Here is a 19,761-nt window from a genome sequence, read left to right as displayed (position 1 = left end):
AGAGACATTACAAAGGATAATGACGGCATGCTAGACCAAAAGCCAAAACGTTGGTCATAGAGTTAGTCGCAAATGATGTTGCGATAGATAAATAACTAAAGGAAAAGGAATAGAAAGCCTCCTATGGTAGTAAATGGGGAGAACACAAAGTGAATAGAGGATAATGGAGATAAAGGTCTACGCTGACACTGGATGCAAGATAACAGACGAAAGGACAGGGCAAAACATAAAGACTCGCGAGACAACGCTGAGGTAAATCGGGAGCTAAGTTGAGTGCCCCACCCATTAAGGTAAGGATTACAATGAAACACAACACGAAAACTTCCCAGGGAGGTCACCCATCCCAATATTACTCTCGCCCCAGCACGCTTAACTTCAAAATTTGGATGGAACTTAATACGTTAGTGCTGGTATAATCACGCGAGACAGAAGCATCTGACTAGTAACGGAGAAACGAGATGAGATTATGTACCCGGAGTATTATAAGATAGGTAAAGAAAATCGTAACAAGGTCTTAAGAAAAACAAGAAGGATTAGCTATTTGCTAACTGACGACACACTTGAATGCCATAGCTCTTCAACATAGAACTAGTTAATGAGAGAAAAACCGCAGAATGGCTATATAGGCCAGTGGGCGAGGGAATTTCGAACCACTTGGTAGCCAACTCTGAGGGCGAAAAAGCAAAACCCAAAGGTAAGGGTACTAGCGGATGTAATTTACAAATGACAGGAAGCAGTGCCCAAGGTCGAAAATCCCATAATATGACTAGGACTACAAAACTCATTTTGCACTCCAGCGCCAGATGACTCTGGAGGGAATGTTACTTGTGGAATAACGATATTAGTCCCTACTCCTTTGATCAAAGGTTACCTAATCCGCCGAGAAGGTGTAAAATTATAGAGTAAAAAAAAAAGTGGTAGGACCTTACGGAGTCCCCACAGCTATTATCCCAAGCGAAGGAGCCCAAGTTGCAACTAACTACCAAGAGGTGCAAAGATAAGTTCAGCCAAACTACCGAGATGGAATTAGTACTACGGGTGAAGTAAGACATGGCCACGATTGGACCAAAGATCTACCCCGACCTCGAATGTAGGAAGGGAGGAAAAGCAGGGTAAGACATGAGGACTGGCGAGGTAACGCTAGGATGCTTCTTGTACCCTCTCGTATTTTTGTAAAGGTAAAAAAATGACACAAGATATGTGTCTAAGAGGATTATAAGCGGGGGTAAGGGAAATTGTGAAAAGGTTTAAGCAAAACTGACTGAACTAGCTGGTTACTACAGGATAGCGAGCTTCTATGCCAAAACTCTTTTGGAATTACACCAGATCATGTTAGACAAAGCACAGAACGACTACGAGCACCGTTATATGGGGGGACTGCAACATTATTCGGTAGCCAACCCTAAGGATTGGAAAAAGAGGGGAAGAAGGACCCAAAAGATCGAATGCCAGTTAAAGTTCTGAAAAGAGTCGAGAAAGACTATACGAGGCTAACGGTTCCCAAATTATCCACATCATTATGCACCCATTTTATACTCGGTAAGAGTAGGGTGCTATATGAGTTGTTGTGATTAGGCTAATGAATCAACTCATTTGCTTCCAATCAAGAGCACCTATGCTGCTGAAATTAGAAGGAGTTATAGAACATGGATAATGGTAAGGTTCCGTGAGGTTTCCTCATCTAATATCCCAGATAAAGGGACTTCAATTATAATTAACGCCTTGAGATCAGTCCAAGAAGAGGTCAGGAGCACAGACAGGTCTTAGTACCGCATTTCTCCCTCGAGCTACTAAACAGACTGAGCGCACTATTAGACGCTAGAAGATATGCCACAAGCCGGGAGATTAACTTCGAAGGTAGCCGGAATGATTATCCATCACTTATCAAGTTGCCTACAATAATAATTACTACTCTAGTATTCCAATGGCCTCGACATGATTAAGCAAGCTATTGACTAAAAGCCCAGAGTCGGCAGGAATGATATACAGATAATCGACGTCGACATACAGAGTTCAAGTTGATGATTGGATGTTCATCATAGGGTCACCTAGAAAAGGAACTTGACCCAGAATATGTTAGACGGTATCAAGTTACTCATAAGGTGGGCAACGTGGCTGGTAAGTTAAGCTTACCACCTCAGTTGGAAACTATACGCCCAGTCCATTAGATACTGACGAGTCACCCAGGGTATATTCCATAAATGAGGTCCAGTAGATGGAATCCTATGAGGAAAATCCTACCACCATCCTGGATCGGCAAACTGGAAGATTGTAGACTAAAGACGTACCTTCCGTCAAGTTAAGGTGGAAAAACCAAAACCAGAAACAGGATGATCGGGGAACTGAAGAGAACATGGAATACAAGTATTTGCACCTGTAACTGATGTCTACAGGTAACTCCAACTCTTGAGCACTCGTATGTTAATAATATAGATGGGAATATATGTGATAGCATAAAGGAAAGGAACCCCTCTATAATTTATATAAAGTCTTACAGAAGGTTGCATTTAACATTCGGGGACGAATGTTCTAAAAGGGGGAAGGATGTTACACCCCACATCTTTGAACTCGGAATGTCGCTTAAGTTACTTAGAAGCTAGCATGTGAGCCACTTAAGTTACGACACTATCAAACGGCTCTAAGGAAGGGAAAAAAGATGACACGTGGTAGCCAATGAAGAAGCGACACGTGGCAGCACCTCAAGCAAGCAGGTGACCCACCTGCTTGGGGTCAAGTAGGTGACCCACCTGCTTGGGGGGGTGGACCCCACTGCCACGTGGCAGCCCATAGTTGGCAGCATGATACGGTGGCCCAATAGGGGCTGGACACGTGTCACCTCTTGGGGGTTGACACGTGTCACACCCTAAAGCCACATATATATGTTGATATATATCATATACTTCAGTTATCCATCAAAACATCAGCCAACATAGAGAAAAAAAACGTGAGGGAGAGAAATAGAGAGGCAGCCATGGTTCTTGAAGTTTAAAGGTTAGTTTTCCACTTTTCTTCCGTGAATTAATTATATACGGTGTACCTTAAGTACGTGGATACGTATATATGTATTTTAAGACCTTCATGGAAGTAAAACTCCAGCTTTGCAATTGGAATTTGGAAGAGAAAATAAGAGAAAACGTTAGTTAACAAACCCATTTTTGGAAGGGACAGTGGTTAGTAATATTGGTATAACTTCTTGTGTACAGATTCGTTTTGAGTGATTTAATATGTTTTGGAAAGGTATTTAGTGGATATGTAACTTTAATTCAGACTCCAACATCCAGTTTTACATATATCAGCTCTAAAAATGGTGATGAAGCGTAGAGGAGGTACTGCTCAGATTTGGTTTTGGAAATCCTACACGGACAGCTGTAAGTATTTTGGTCATATCCTTTTGTACAAAATTGATGTAGGGATGATTCTAAATTTTTTGCGACCCTAAGACACATGTATATAACTTTCATGAAGGACATAAATCCTTTTTCCCTCCATTACCCCTTCGAAACGAAGCGACAAGGTAAAACAGTAAGCTGTCCAGATTTCACATTTTGGATAGTTTTGGCGAGTTTGACAAGTTTAACATAAGGTATGGCCTTTCCTTTTAAATTAGAGTTTATGGTATTTTTATATGGTGTATTACACCCCTTGTATGCTGCTGGAAGTTTAAGAATGTCGTAGAAATGCTCGACGTTCGAAATAAACTAAATTGGAGTCGCTAGAGGTGAATTGTCATCGAAATAAAGTGTCGTTCTTGTGAGTTGCTGCTGCAGGGGTGTGGCTTGTTGTTGCAGGGCCTAAATATGTCCTAATGTGGGTTAGGGTGCTTCTGGTCGAAGCCACATGGCCCCTCGTTACGTATAATTAAAGGCGTCACAAAATAAAGGCTAGACGCCCTATTTTGATATCGTATTTTTGAATAAGTCGTTTGGAGTTTATGTTGTATATTGTTGGTATGAATTGCTGCAGGTTGTTGTTGTTGGTTAGTTGTAGGTCTTAGGGACCTAATTGGAAATTCGGATAGGGCACATTATAGGGGAGGTGCTGCCCAATTTTCGTTAACGCCTTAACAAACTAAAGAACTAGTCGAGGAAACGACTAAGGAAATAAATTCCATTAACATTAAGGCGTAACCTCAGATGCTGAAAAGTTAAAAGTAGTTGATATTCGTATTACTTTATATTGAATAGGTTCAGAAGACGACGAGGCGAGCAGGATAAAGGGTAACTCCCAAGAGGTATGTAAAGCTTTCTCTTGGCATGTTTTGGTATAAGTTCGTAAAGCTATCTTTCTTTCCTTTTGGCAAGTGTTGGCCTTAAGTGAACTGTGTGTGGACTGTGGGGATAATTCCATTCCCAGGATTCCAAGTATGCCTCATAACCCCCACCCACTGCTCAGTATTAGAGTTCTTGTGAAGATTAAGTATTGCCTAGTAGAGCTTCTACGTGTCAGAATGGAATGTGTGGGAAGCTATCTCTCATTTCCCTTGAAATGTATTTGATACGAAAATGAGATTACAATGCCATGGTGGTTCACCGAGCCCCATGAAGGGCCGGGTATGAGATATGTATGTTATGACCACCAGAAGAAAAGTACAGACCACATAAAGTGCACTTACTTTCTTTTTGGCATGTCCTAGTTGTAACCTAAATGTGATACGAGCTCCAGGGTAATTCCATTCTTAAGTACCTCTTATTTACTACTGGATGTTGAACTCTGCGGTAGTTAAACTATTCCCCTGGAAACTCCTATACGTTAAAGAGGTATGAATGTACAGACTCCAAGTCTTAAAACTAGTTGATAAAAAATGTTCTGATTCCATAAGTGAATTGGCCTTACCTTAGTATGCGTCTAGGGTACCTGAGATCTTAACTGATATAGCCCCGAGTGAGAGTTAGAGGGCACTTGAAACAACTACATTCCTACCCTGACCTCCAAGTGATGATTCGCTTGATGACTTCATTGAGTCTTAGATAATGATTTAAATTGTGTTTTGTTCCTCACTACTCTACTCGTGTATATTGTAATATTTCTTTCCCTGAGTCCCGGGCCAGGATATGTTCTCGTGCACAGTTCACTGCATTATTCACTGAGTCCCTCAATAGAGGGCCAGGATACGTGTATAGATATATGATGATGTGATGTAATAAGGTGGAGATGGCACCGGACCTATGATGGTCCTATAGATATGATTCACCGGACCCCTGAAAGGGCCGGCTATATGGTATGACTTGAGCATGCATGCTTTCGTGATTCACAGAGTACAGGTACAGGTTTCGAATTTGATATATTATCCCCTGCTTCTCTATTTCGAATATACCTCCAGTGTATTATGTTACATTTTACATACTCAGTACATATGTCGTACTGACCCCCTTTCTCGGGGGGCTGCGTTCATGCCCGCAGGTACAGATGCAAGTTTTGGGAGTCCGTCAGCTTAGGATTCCATGCAGCTCAGCTGGAAGAGGCTCCATTGTATCGGGGCCTAGTTTTTGATACTGTCCACTGATGTATAAAAATTATTTCGTCCATTCAGGGGTACGGCGGGGGCTCTGTCCCACCATATGTTGTCATTTATATGTTTAGAGGTCTGCAGACATGTATATGTGGGTTGTGTATGTAAGTTTGATTCAGCTGGGTTTACATGAGATATGATATATGTTATTATGTTATGGCAGCCTTGTCGGCTTGCGTGCCCTATCGTGTTTTGGTACAAACGAAAAGGGCTACAAGTTTATGAAAATGTTATCGCCCAATGGGGCTTTGTTACATGCTACTGTTTATTTACAGTTTAATGTGACCACAGCTGATAGATATGTATACGGGGGGTCCAGATCGAACCCCAGTCGCGGCCTACGGGGTTGGGTCGTGACAGTCCCTAATAGGACAATGTGCACCTCAACTCAGGCTAAAAGCCTAAGGTGAGGGTGGCTACTATAAGAGAAAAACGAGAAGAAAAGGAGTATGAGAAAAGAAAAACAAAGAAAAGAAAAAGAGATGTGCAATAAAAAAGAGCGAAAAGAAGAAAAAAGGGTGAGTGGACAAGATGAACAAATAACTTAGCAAACATTAGCAATAAAAAGTGTGAAACATAAGAAATATATTGAGAAAAAAACAAACAAAAAGCCACACCAGAAGTTAAAGTGAAGAATAAGAGTAAAATCAAGTTGTGGGTTGTAAGATGTGGAATCAAGGTTAAGGTAGTGTTTGGGGAGGGACAAAAGTCACTAAAATCTAAATACACCACACCCATCCCCGAGTCTACGTTACAGGCCGAAAAAGTCCTATAGTGATCCTAATTCAACTGTTCAAGAGTCTAAGTATTGAAAATAAGGGCAAGCCTATGGTATTGTGCATGAAAGATTAAATTTTTTTGTGAGCGTGATTGTTTTGCGTGTACCTAAGTTTCAAAGAACACAATATGTGTGAAAAAGGGACTTTTTTTTGGTGAGGGCACAAGTGACATTGCCGAAATATTTATAAAAATGGTGAATGTTGTTTTTGCATGTGAATTTGTCTATTAGTGTTGAAATGTCTCATATTGATCCGCATGAGCTAGTTTGGTTTGAAATATTGATTGTAAGTATATCATAAATGAAAATTAGAAAAGGTCGGGAGTCAATAGCCTTGTGATTGCTGTAAATTCTTGGTCTTATATTGGTTGTGTTATTTTAGTATAGTAGTGCCGCTTGAGGACAAGCAACCATTTTAAGTTGAGGGTGTTGATGTACCATGGATTTAAGAGACTTTTAATACTTTAAAATTGAGAAATTGCATATCTTTTGAGCATTTGTTGGTAGATTTGATGTTATTTGTGTTTTTTACAGAAAACTAAGCTAGAGTATTAATTGAGGATGCACATCACTAATTTCAGGGAGTTTGAAGTTTACGAGGACAATTGACGAGTTGTAGTAACTTCTACGAGTCATAGTTGGTAGCCGTCAAAGTGATAGTGAAGAATTGGAGCAAATTTGAAGTTATGAGTCAAGTATATGAATCATTCAAATTCCTACGAGTCGTAAAAGACACTCGTAGAAGAGACTGTAGAAGATGAAACCAGGACCTGATTTACGCCTGAAGTTTATGAGTCATCTTAGAAGTTATGAATCGTAGAAGTCTGCAGTGAAGAAGAAGAGTTCCTTAGTGCAAAGTGCTAGATTACGAGTTAGGTCTACGGCTTGTCAACTTAATGACGACTCATAGAAACAAGTCGTAGAACCCAACCGACTCAAAGTTTCCTGTTTATTATAACTCAAATATTATTGATTGTGATCACTAAGTTATGAGTAGCTAATTCCACAACTAGGGTTGCGGGAACCATGAAGAATTAAGGACGTAGACTTATTAAAAAGTAATTTTTGAATAGTGTGCATGCATGTATTATTTTTTCCTTTTTTTTTGATTGCTTTTAAACAGTGGCCAATGTTAGAACTCGCCTTATCCCTATTTGCTAGATCAAGGAGGTAACAAATGCAAAAAGGGATTAAACAATGAGATTTGAGGCTAATTATCCTCATCTAATTAGCTTGAACCGATCAAGGAATAGCTAAATCTCGTATCACTGGTAAGAGTTAGTAAAGCATACACTCGTAGATGGATCAAGTTGCGTAGTGAAATTTTCTTATTTGCCAAATCAAGTTGTGTAGTGAAATTCGCTTATTTGCCAGATCAAAGACTTAGGTGAAATTAACTTACTAATAAGGATTACTAATAAAAAAAGTCTACATAGTTAAGGACTCGTGGGGAACACATAAACCCTAATTTCACTTCATATTGATTTAAAACAACATTAAAATGTTGCTTTGTTACTTGATTCTTGATATTTGATTTCCTAATTAGTTTTTATAAAAAAGCCACCCCTTTTTCTCTACGGAAATAATTTGATTGCCAATACAAATAATAAATGATTAAACTAAGTCTAAACCATATTCCTCGTAGGATCGAACCTAACCTCTGTTAGATTCTATATTTGATCAACAACCACTTTATACTACTTTAGGGAGGTGTAATTTGAGCATATCACACCCTGAGGCGATACACTAGGCCGAATAAATACCTTATCCAATAGATCTTAAAGCTGAACACCAAACTCCTTGAGCTTCGTAGGGACCATATGATAAGGTGGAATAGAAATAGGATGAGTACTCATCTCCAAGTCGATGGCAAAGTCAATATAACAGTCGGGGGGAAGGTATGTAGGAAATACATTCACAAACTCTCGCACTATAAGGACTAAATCAATAGAAGGGCTATCCTTATTAATGTCTCGAACATAAGCCAAATAAGCCAAGAATCCGCTAGACACTAACCTTCGACCCCGAATAAAAATGATAACTCCAACAGGTGTGCGACTACAAGAGCCTTGACACACCACTAAAGAATACTGGGCATGGCTAAGGTAAGGGTCTTATCATATCAATCCAAGACCACGCGATGCAGGGATAACCATTTCATGCCTAGAATTATATCAAAACCTAACATAACAATCAATATAAGGTCAGCTTGGGTGTCCCACCCTGAATAGTCACCAAGCACGATCTAATTACTTGATCCATTACTAAAGACTCACCTACTGGGGTTAAAACACGTGATGACAATGCCAAGGGCTCTAAAAACATACCCAACCAAGGAGCACAATACACAAAGCATATGAAAAAGTAGATCCTGAATCAAATAAAGCCAAGGCAGGGTGATGGCATAAAGAAAGTGTACCTATGATCACATCATTTGATGCCTCAGCCTCTACCCTTGCTAGAGCTGCGTAAAAGTAACCTTGAGAGCCTTTACATTGAGTATCAATCCTACCACTTGACCTTCCTACCCTAAAACCACCCGTTCACCCTGATGACCACCCCGACAATCCTGACCTTAGTCTCTGTCGGAGCTGGTCGAGCTGCCTGTGGAGCTGGAGCAATATCCCTACTCAAGGGGCACTCTCTAGACCAGTGATCAAGCTTCCTACAATCATAAAAACCCTATAGAGGCCTTCTTTCAATAGCAGGGCGACTACCATGGCATGAAGTACCCGAGTGTAAACTACCTCGACCTTGATCAAGTCAGCTCTAGAACCAACCTGATGGTGTTGGTCACCCTTTGAAGTATGTAATAAGGACTAAACCAGTCGGCTGGACTTACCCTGCTGAAACATCTAGCGAGGCCTATCATACGAATCCCTGGGCCTAGGATGAGGCCCACTATAGCTATCCTCATATCGAGCCCTCTTACCGCTGCCCCCATAGGCCTCATGATGGAGTTGCTCAAGTGTATGGGCATGGTCCACTAAATCCAGAAATTAATGGCTCGCTAAAATCATAAACTGAGTCTCACTGTGTAGTTGGATTCTTAACCCTCAAACAAAGCACCAAACTGTTGATTAAATTATTTTTTAGACTTTTCTTTATTTTAGAAAAACTCAATTGAACTTAATTATTAGTTATTGAATGGTCTTAATTTGATTCAATCTTGAGTTCGATGGTTCTTCCTTTAAAGTTTGGTGTGGGTTCCACTCATGACTATTTGGATCACGACATAAAGAAGGCTAATTGTCAAACTAATACAAAATTTTAAACAAATGGAATTAAGAAAGTAGCAAAATATTATAGAAAATCACCCTTTGTAGAGTAGAAAGTTGGAGTGCTGGATTGAGGTTCCTTTTCAGAACGCCTAATTATTTTCAAACTCAAAGTTGAGAGAAGAGAAAAATCATTACAAGAAGTTAGCTTTTAGAACATTAAACTTAGAAGAATTCAAGGTTTAAAGTTTCCCTTTTTCAAGTTCATCTAAGTAGAGAACACTATTTTTGTGCATTTAGCTATTTCTTAAACAAATGAGTCACGATATGATCTCTCGAGTCATGATGATACCTACTATAATTCACCAGTAGGTAAGGCGACCCTTATCTCTAAACTACAAGTAATGGAACTGAGGGTAGAAATTAAACCAAAAATAACCAACTTATAGAAATAAAGAAGATTCTAGCGTAAGCAACCCAAAACATATATACAAATAAAGATCCCTCCCAAAACCTAGAAATAACTATTATAGATCTACTACAAAATGGATACAAGAAGAAATACAAACTAGTCTCAAAAAGCAAAAGACTAATCAACTATATACAAAAGGAGACAAGTAAATCAGGGACACCATGTGCTCACCCTTGTCTCCAAAGTAAGACTGTTGCAGGCTCAAAATAGTGTTGGTAACTGGTGCTCAGACCAGCATCACGAAGACATATGCAGAGTGTAGTATGCATACCAAAACAACAAGTACTCAGTAGACATCATAGGTAGACTGAGCAAGAGTAGTAAAACTAATATGAAATCCTAGAATTTAAACATAACAGAAATGTCAAGGTGGGAGAAAATTATTAGTTATACACATGAGTGTACTAAGGAAAGACAAGAATAAGATACAAATAACTGAATCTAATAGTCCCCCATAAGCCCGATAGGTGCACAGAAGAGTTAAGATCCATAAAGAGAACCTGAAAGTACTTCCAAGTTTACCACAACCTTTCACAGACTTGAATCGAAGCAAAGAAGGAGATGAGGACTTTAATCAAGGCTGAAGGTAGCCATGGACTCTAACCAAGACTGAAGATAGCGAAGGACTCTAACCAAGGGTATAAATAGTAAAGGACTTTAACCAAGGCTGAAGATGGACAAAGACTCTAACCGAGAATGAAGATAGCTGAGGACTCTAACAAAGGATAAAGATAGCCAAGGACTCTAAGTAAGGCTGAAGATGGTCAATGACTGACTCTATCCAAGGACAAAGGTAGAAAAGGACTCTAACCAAGGCAGATGATAGTCGAGGCATGGACTTTAACCATAACTCGGTTGGGTAAATCAGGGACTTAAATTGCGAATAGAGATGAGTTGGCTAAATTTAGGATCAACAGTTAAACGAGTGTCTGTAATACCCCGTAAGACAAAAAGAAAAATGAAAGGAAAATCACATAAAAAATCGATTGAACTCAAGTCTACGAGTTGGTCTACGACTCGTAGGGACTTGTATGGGTCATAGAAATGAGTAGTAGTGTACATGGGTACAGGACTAGAAAGTTTGGCTAAGGAAAAGTCAAAGTCTACGAGTCATATGAAGACTGGTGGAAGAGTCTACGACTTATAGAAAGGACTCGTTGTCCATGCCTTAAACCCTGCAAACTACTGAGCCTCAAGACTTCGTCTATGACTCAACAGGATGAGTCGTAGACAAGATTACGGCTCATAAAAACTAGTCGTATGGAAACTTCAGGGACTATCCAAACTTGATGGTTTTCAGACCTGTAAGCGAGTCACTTTGACAAATCGTAACACCCACGATGAGTCGTAAACATGACTCATAGGAGTAACTTTAGAGGCTTGACTTTTCAGGTTTTTCTAAATCTACAGGAAGACTCGTAACTATGACTCATCACAATTCCTACGATTCGATGAAATGCTCCCGTAGGTTCAAATTTTGGAAATTAAATGAGGGATAGTTTGGTATTTTCCCTACATTCTAATAATGTATGTGGATGTTTTTAAGGACTAGATTCATTACGAATTGTATCCTAAATACTCCTAAAACTCTTTTATTCCCTCATTACTTCCCCAAACAAATCCTAGACTTCTCTCCCAAGGTTCCTTAAGAGTTCATCAAGCTTTGGTTAGGGTTTCTTCAAGATCAAATCTCTTTTCTCAAATTCAAGTCTAATTTCAATCAAGGTATGTGTGGATTGATTCATGGGTTCCTTCCACCCATGGAGTCTAAGATTTATTTCAAAAATCTTATGAAATCTCATTACTTTTAAAATTTAATTTTTATGAATTGTGGTGAGTTATTTTAATTTCATTTTAAATCATTATTTATGACCATTATAAGAATGTTTCTACGTAAATCACATGATTTCAAGTTGAATTACGAATGCCCATGCATGAAGCTATTTTCTATGGTGAATTATATGAATTATGATTATGGAGTTCAATGTTTTCAAGGTATCCTTATGGTTTTCAATCAAATTAATTATGTATATGAGTTTTACTCTAAATTCAAGTGTGAATTATGATCATGAATTATAAGTGTGTGTAAGATATGAATTTCATGAAAGTTATGAAAAGATGTGACTTAAGGCCCTATGTGGTGACTTAGGACCTTATGCTATGAATTATGCAAGTATGATATTGTAATGATGAAAGGCCAATTCTCACATTGCAATTATGTTATGAAATGAGCTATTCTATGAATTATGAAGTTTATGAACAAGTTATGATATATGCTAAGTATGTTTACTATGTTAATGTATTCCGTAGGATCTGACTTAGCACCGAGTCGACTTGAGGTGGGGGCCCTATCTAAAGCCTTAGTAGAAGCCTCATGTCTCTTAAACTACGTGCCACCATAGGTTGCCTTCATGACTTAGCTAGTAGATCCACATATAGCGTATGTACATGACCCGCCTAACGGGGTAGAGTCTACCTTGGCAAGTAGATTCCTCTTTTTTTCGTTGTATGGGGAGACAACGAGATTTCATGTTATAGCTCACATGGTCTTATTATCGGTCATGGTTCCTATCCCATATATGTATATGATTTTTATGTTATCTTATGATCATCAACTACGTCTCTTAAATGCTTTGATCATTATGACTTTTCTCATGGTTTTACTCATCCTCCTTATCATGTATATTCTTGATCATTACATCTTATGACTTATATTGCATGTCATGCCCACATACTTAGTACATTCAAATGTACTAACACATATTATTGCCTACATTGTATCATAATGTAAGGGTTGAGGTTGAGGATCATTCCCACACACGTGGCTAGTTGAGTTCCTACGGCAAAGTCTTGGTGAGTCCCCATCCATCAAGGGCAGTTTATGAGTTGTTGCTTCTTTCAAAGATATTTATCTTCTTTCATTTTGAGGGTGAGCTAGGGACATGTCTCAGCCCCCACCCATGTTCATGATTACAGGCATTAGTTGGATAGAACGTTTGAGTCTATGTTGTCAAGTTACATTCTTCGTTTATGATTCAAGATTTAGACTCCCTTATGTTGATTCCACATTTACTTTACCTTATGTATGCTTTATGATATGTCAAGAGGCTTGATTGGAGCCATCTGGGGTTTTGATCATCGTGTTATGATTAGGTCCTAGGTCGGGTCATAATAGCATCAAGGGAAGAATCCCAAATTGAGTGCCATCAATAAATCAGTCCAAGCCCAAACCAAATTCAACTTGAATTGACAAGAGCCTCCGAACAAGGACCAAGAATATAAAAACCGACAAAAGAAGGGACTTATGGATATAAGGTCCCAAGAACTGGGTTATTGTCTAGCTAAGGCTTAGACTATCAGACTCAAGTCTTCTACATCAATCTACAAGGAGCTAAGCCATCCCAAGTGACTTCGAAGAGATTTTAAGGCCTAACAACTCCAAATTACGCAAGTCTATGGTAAACACTACTCTATGCATATACTAAGGGAAAAAATGCTTCCATAATAACTACAAACCATATACAAGTCATACCACAAGGTAAGGATGATCAACTAAAGTAACTAATATACTATTGATGCACGAAAAACTCGACAAGGCCTAACATATAAATTCTAAGAATCTAGACATGGTCAACTAGCAACCCACCCCTAAATTCACACAAATCAACATATAATTACATATTCATGCTCAATCTAAGGAGAGGGAAGTCATAGCCTACCTTTAGATTTATCGTGTATGTTCCAAATCAAGTCTCCGAAGCTTTTATCTTCCTTACGGCCTCGGAATGCAGCCACACTATAAAAAATAAAATCACAATATTAATACGGTCATTTTGGCACCAAATTCGCCATAATCAGAGATGAATTCAAAATTTGATCTAAAACGGGATGTGGGACTCGCGTCGGGAATCCCAAAATCAACTCCATCAAAAGTTCCTAATCAACTTACTGAGCTTATGTCCCTAAATGGGATACAATTCAAGGATCGAAAAAGGAGAAATCAACCCATGCAAAAATTATCCAAAAATCACCATAAAGGAGCTTAAGTATCTCTTTCCGGGCAGAAATTACCTTAATTCAAAATGTCCCTCATGCTTCCCTGATCACTCCAATACATAGACACCCAATTGTGAACAATGTGCAACTTGAATCACCCAAAACAAAGGTCTAGAGCTCCCATAATCGCATTTTGAAAATGAGTAAGAAGGCTGAGATTTATAACTCAGCAATCTCATCGCTAAAAGTCATTTCCCGTTAAAATTCTATGTTTTTGTTCCTAAAGGTCTACACCAACAACACTAGATTTTGTTATTTTTCAAAGTTACCTAACAGACCCTCGTGATTCATTCATGACTTGATAAAAATAAATCAGATATGCTACCCCATTAAATTCGACATTCTCGACTGAATGAAATCATTGGATTTTCGAAAAAAAAAATTATGACAGAAATACCCCCTCGGAATCTCTTTAGGCCTAAAACTCAACTTTTCGCCTAAACACTCAAATCGCAACCCAAAACCTCGGGACTGAACTAAAGGTCCTTCGAGACCAAACTCGACAATATGGAGCTAATTGTGCAGATGAAATTTTCATCCAAGCACATTTACCAAGAATGTTGACTAAGGTCAAATTTAGGCGAAAACTTAATGGTTCAAAAAGGCCTAATGGTTCAAACTCGCACCGAGAGCCTCGTGACTCAAGCTGGCCATACTATTAGCCTAAAATGATAATATATATTGGGATGTTATGCTTAAAAATGACAAAATAAATTGAGTGTCAAATACTTGTACAAAAGACCCAAACCTGGAATATAATAAATTACTGTACATAAATTTAGGCTATGATTCTTAAATTTCATAGCTAAAAATAAATAAGAAGGGACTAAAGATATTCTACTACCGCCTGTGGCAACATATTTATTGTACATGAGCTCATTTTTTTACCAAACAATGTGATGATTTACACTATAAATACACTCGTGGCATCACATTTTCTTACTTTCTCAAAGTGGAAAGCATTGAAAAGATGCTTAAAACTCCCATTGAAGAACTGGGGATGCTTGAGCTTCAACAACTGAGAGAGTTCCTGCAAGAAAAAATGGAGGAAGTTGCACGTGTGGCGATGCAACTAATGGAGTGTGGTGTTATGTTCCCATATGAAATCCTTGGAAGTGCATTGACTCCTTCCAGGGATGAGTAAATCCTTCGTCAAGTTTCGATGTTGGACCAACTGGGTCTTGTTAAATATCTACTATTTTAATTTACAAAAACTATATATGTTTTCTTTTAATTTTGGGTTTAATAAATAAGTTAGTTATTTTAATATTTTGTTACATTTTATTTTTAGAGATTAGACATTTAACTTTTATATATATATTTTTAGTATAGAATAATTTATATATATATATATATATATATATATATATATATATATATATATATATATATATATATATATATATATAAAGAAGAGTAGTTTGCCATGTGGCAAGCTATTGAAAAGTCACTTGACAAATTTATGATAAAGTTAATAAATATTGTAATAAAAAAATTTAGTTGAAAGATTAAAAGTATTCGAATTTGAAAATATACTAGATTTTAATAAGCAAGATTTATTTTACTAGATTAAAAATAGAAAACCACAGATAGAAGAATTCTAAGTGAACTCTTACTATTTCATAAACTTATAATTTTTGAGATATTGTAAATTAAATTTAAATACATTGTATTTAAATATTAAATTAAAAGATAATAATAATAATAATAATAATAATAACAATAACAATAATAATAATAATAATAATAATAATAATAGGAGTAGTAATAATAATAATAATAGTATAAATAATAAATTAATAATAATAATAATAATAATAATAATAACTAAAAAGAAAGAAAGAAAGAAAAGAAGAAGAAACGAGAAAAAGGGGGAGAAAATGTGGGAAAGTCCTCTTTTTATTCGGTTATTGTTAGCTATAAGCAATATTTGAATTGTATTTAAAAAATTAAAAATAAATAAGAGTAATAAACTGATTTTTTTAACAATAGATTGTGATATTTGAATTTAAAGTTAAATGAAATTTGAGTTGGAATGAAATTCTACCTTCTTAACTTCTTCTTATATATTCTCCTACAATTATAAATAATATATAGATGATCATTAGCTATACTGGTGAATTTATTTACTTCATTTCTCATTTTCTAATTTTTTTTGTTTCAATATTTTTATTTTCATATGCAGATGAATGATTGACATATTATAAGCTAATGTTGTTTTCCAATTATATTCAAGCCTGAAATCAAGTAAGTTGTATATCTTATTCTAATTTTGTTCGTTTAAATTTTTGATAACAATAAATACATTTGATTACATAAAGTCGTAACTGAAAAATAAAATATTATTTTATTGAGAATTTTAGTCAAACATTTAGTTTTTTAAATACTAATTATTTTTATACTATTTTGTTTATATAAGTGTTCATACTATTTTATTTATTTTTGTTTTTTATTTTTGTTCTTGTAATAATTTGTTTAGTAATCCGATGTCGTGAGAAATTGTGGATGAAGACAAGAAGATTGAACAACTGATAACTCAATAATTTTATTTTGATGAAAAATATTTTTAGAACTATTTAAGGTATTTTCTTTAAAGTCTTTTACATAATGAGTTTATGATTTGCAATCATTTACAGTAACCAAGCGGGCGATAATATTTATACTGCATCCTAAGTATCAAATTCAAAAAATGATATTGTTGGCCCCTTTCGATTATGTGATTGGTTCTCTATTATCCAAGTTCTTGGAAGCCACCCCTTTTCCTCTTGCAACATATTCCTTCTCTAACCAATAACAATTGATTAAAATATTCACAAATACATCTAAAAATAAAAGAAAAGCAGCAACCAGAAAGAAAGATAACTTGGACCTTGATAGCTTCAGTTGTTTGGGCATTATGTTCTAGACAACAAAAGACAATGCAATTTCTTTAACCAACTTAGTTTGAAGAAAATTAATAACATTAAGTTTTGACATTAAAAATATTTCCTTTTCTATTTACTTTATTCAATCAATATACAACAACAACAATTCAGTGAAATTCCACAACATGGGGTCTGGACTTTATTCAATCAATATAATTTAATATATTTAATTTAAATATTTAATAAAAGATAAACATATATTTACATATAATAGCAATATAGAAAAGTAATTTGTAATGTAGTTAATAATATTATATTTTTTCAACTATAATATTATTGTGCTCAATTATTTTATCTTTATGATGTTATGTGTATTTGAAAATTATCTCATTTTTATTTAATAAATAAAAATTATTTTTCTGTAAGTATAGATAAGTCCATTAGACATATTAAAAGAGAAAAATATAATAGAAAATAATATCTAAATACTTTAACTGATATGAGTAGTAGTAATATTATAATTATAATAATAATTGTTTAAAAAATTATTATTATTATTATTTCATTATTGTTAAATATTTATCTTGATTCAAATAGATAGATTATAAGATAAATATATTATATTTGAAAAACTCAACTGCATATCCTTTGAACACAAAAAATTAATTTAATTCAAAGTTAAATTAGAGAAAAGTAAAATAATTAAAATACAATAGAAAATGTAAATGGGGGGTTGGGGGAGGGGGGATGAACTATTTTTGATAGTATAACGATGTAATTAGATAATGCACATATTATTATTTATAAATTTTAAATGGAAGAAATGGGAGAAAAGAAAAATAAGAATTTAAATTGGTTTTGACAATAAAAAATCTTTATATTGTAAATAATATAATAAGAAAAAAATATTAAATGCAAAAGCTTTATTGTTAATTACATAATTATTTTCACACATATTTGATTAGAGATAGGAGAAGGGAGGGGGGTGGGGAAGGGGGAGATATTAACTATCTAATATCCTTAGATTTTGAATAATATAATTTAAAAATATGAAGAATAAAAGTATTTTCTTTTTACAATTAGATGAATATTTTTTTCGTACAAATTGGATTAGAGGTTGTGGTATTAGAGTCATGGAGTGGTGGAGGAGGGGTCGCGGGGGTGGAGGTGTGGGGAGAGTAGAATAATTTTTTTTTTAAGAAAAAATGATGGGTGGAGGGGTGAGTGTAGACATTCTTTCCTGTATTTTGTTTTTGAGAAATACGATGATAATTGAACCTTTTTTCAAAGTTACATAATTTTAACATGTTCAAATGAGATATTTTAATATGAAATAATCAAAAATATTAATTCAATATTATCCGAGCATCGCGCAAATATATATATATATATATATAAGCCTAACCTAAACTACCCATCCTACAAAACCTACCCTATTCTACCTAAAAACCCAAACCACCATCTGCCCTCAACTCCCCCCACGTTCCCTCCCATACCCCTCACGTCTCTTTTCCCAAAAAAACCTCAAACAAATTCCATTCCCCCACGTTCCATTTTTTCTGGAAATACACCTATTGCATATTACTATATATATCACATACACAGAAGAAAAGGGACCACGCACAAAACAACACATGCACGAAAAAAAAGGTTAACGGAAGAAGAAAATCAAAGAGAGCACAGAAACAGGAAAAAAATCGAGAGAAAAATCAAGAGAGAGCACACCTAAAAACGCACCGTAAGTCAAATTGGGTCCAAATTCGAGTTTTCGGTAATTGTCGCTTAAAATTGTCTCATTTAATAGTTAGTGTTGGTAAAATTACAAGATTACAAATTTCAATTAAAAAAATAAAATAAAGAAGATAAATTCACTTCTTGGCTGAGGTGCGGATATCTCGCTCTCTTTAAGGAGTTTCAAACCCACTGTAACAAATATTTTCACTGATCCAGCAGTAGTCCTCTTGACTTGTCCCTTTCAGGATACAACAGCCTTATCACCAAATATAACTCAACAAACTCTGGACAAGAGTTGAGTTTAAAGCTCCACAAAAAAGATTACCTCCCTTCAATTAATAAGAACTGTCTTTTTTTTGACAAACTTAATGCACTCAATGTTTTCTTCCATTTCAAAACAAAGAAGACATCTCTATTTATAGAAGAGGAAATTATTCAAAGATAAAAAAATAATAGAATGTCATCATTATCACTTAGTGCACCATTATGATTTAGTGCACCACTTATTAGTGATAATTAGATTAAAAATACATAATGAAATGAATAATCTTGCACTAACTAAAGATGATAATGAAAGACATTTTTATGCAGTAAAGAGAGAATTATAACATATGTCACTTATGCAAATTAATATCACTCAATATTGATATTAAAATGTTAAAACTAACAATCGCCCACTCATTTTAATATTATATAAGAGAGTTTATCTGTTGAAGAAAGACTACTATACATAATAAAGGTGTGCTCTGCATTGAACCTCCAGTTAGTAAAATAATAACATTTACTCCAGAGTTGTAGTAGTCTCAGACTTGAACTACAACTGCTTAAGGGACATAAAATATTATTGCTCACACATAGTAATCAAGGTGTTATCATGAGCTTTATAAGCCAGCATATTACGGCCTTGTGCTATCCCGATTTTATGAGTGCTTTTGAGAATAAGCCCAATTCTCATAGGAAGTGGCCTACTTCCGCACTCACATAGGTGAAATTTGTCGAGAGTACTCCTGTAAATTTAACACTCCACCCATACGGGCTACAGATTTTCATTAAGAGCTTTTTTACACTCAACCTCCACAATTCACTACAGGAAACAATGCACTCACATCATAGGGAGGGAATAAAAAATA

At 35.8% G+C, this 19,761-nt stretch overlaps 1 pseudogene; it reads right to left on the bottom strand.

Annotated features, from left to right (window-relative positions):
- Positions 1-304: 304 nt before the first annotated feature.
- LOC129877895 (5S ribosomal RNA) lies at positions 305-424 on the bottom strand (annotated as a pseudogene).
- Between the last annotated feature and the right edge of the window lie 19,337 nt (positions 425-19,761).

The sequence above is a fragment of the Solanum dulcamara genome, chromosome 12 (genome assembly GCF_947179165.1).
Source record: "Solanum dulcamara chromosome 12, daSolDulc1.2, whole genome shotgun sequence".
Taxonomy (NCBI): Eukaryota; Viridiplantae; Streptophyta; class Magnoliopsida; order Solanales; family Solanaceae; genus Solanum; species Solanum dulcamara.
This window is presented reverse-complemented; position numbering and strand designations above follow the sequence as displayed.